At 30.9% G+C, this 1,316-nt stretch overlaps 1 pseudogene; it reads right to left on the bottom strand.

The window, feature by feature from the left end:
• Positions 1-897: 897 nt before the first annotated feature.
• Positions 898-997, bottom strand: LOC138803097 (U6 spliceosomal RNA; annotated as a pseudogene).
• Positions 998-1,316: the final 319 nt, after the last annotated feature.

Here is a 1,316-nt window from a genome sequence, read left to right as displayed (position 1 = left end):
GTTAAGATTCTTAAATTTCAAAAATGCAAATCCATCTTTGTGTCTGTACAAAATATTTTCACAAGACAAAGCAACAGCAATATCTTACTTTAAAAATTCATGGATTCCATAGTATTCTTCAAGTGAATTGCCTGACTTTGATGTCAAAATGTATTCAAGAGTTGTTTGTATACATCTATAATGATTTCTGCAGGGTTTGTCATTTTTAAATCAGAAATCACTTTAACTTATCTGTTGAAATGAGTAGTACAGAAACTAAAAATATTTCTGGTGCTTGTATGAAAAAAGTATATTTTAAAATACTCTGTATTTTGTTTGTATAATGTCCATAATCTATTTAATTCTCTCCTAGATATAATACTTTGAATTATACATTGTTTTATAATATATAGGTTCGTTAATAAATGTGTTATTTCAGATAGCATTCCATATAGAAAAAGTTTAAGATTCCTTTTTTTTCCTAGGTCCTTATAGTATTTTATTTCTTTGGGATAAAATGACAATGTTATCCAATTTCAAATGTTTTGTAAAGATTATGCTATGTAAAGGCCATTCTAAGGTGAGGATTTAACACACTGATGTCAAACTAACTTTCAGTTCAATGAATTACATATATTGTTACATTTGCCTTTTTAAATTTTTTATTGTGAAAATACTGTACAGAGGGGTTACAATTACATGGGCAAGATAATGAGTACATTTTTTATCAAGCATTGTAGCCTCCTCCTGTATTTACCCTTCCCATCCATTCCCATCCTTCCCCTGCTTCCCCACTCAATCCTCCCTGCTACCCCTCCACCAGCACAAAGTTGTAAAGTTCATTTTTCGACATAACGACTTGTATTTTTGTAATAAATTTTTTAATGACTGTTTTTCATTTCTTGCATCTCAAGAATGAAAAATATGGAATATTTCACAAATTTTCATATCATCCTTGTGCAAGTGCCATGATAATCTCTATATTGTAGTAATTTGGGTAAACGTCCTGCTGAAGCATGTAGTATCCTGTAAATTTAAGTAGTTATTGATGCAATCTTTATACAGGCATATATCCTTGGTTGACTGTTTGTAACTAGGAAACCTTATTGTTCCTAAAAATGTTATTGATCTTACTTCTCTAAAATTCTGTGTATATTGGGAAAAGCTAATATTGTTTGGTCGATTGCTCACATTTGCAATTTTTTTTAATTGTATTTTATTTTATTTGAGAACATACTGTACAGAGGGGCTACAATTACATGGGCAGGATAATGCATACATTTCTTACCAAGCATTGCAGCCTCCTCCTTTGTTTACCCTTCACTTCCCTTCCCCGC

The sequence above is a fragment of the Dipodomys merriami genome, unplaced genomic scaffold (genome assembly GCF_024711535.1).
Source record: "Dipodomys merriami isolate MVZ:Mamm:240054 unplaced genomic scaffold, mDipMer1.0.p SCAF_3325, whole genome shotgun sequence".
Taxonomy (NCBI): Eukaryota; Metazoa; Chordata; class Mammalia; order Rodentia; family Heteromyidae; genus Dipodomys; species Dipodomys merriami.
This window is presented reverse-complemented; position numbering and strand designations above follow the sequence as displayed.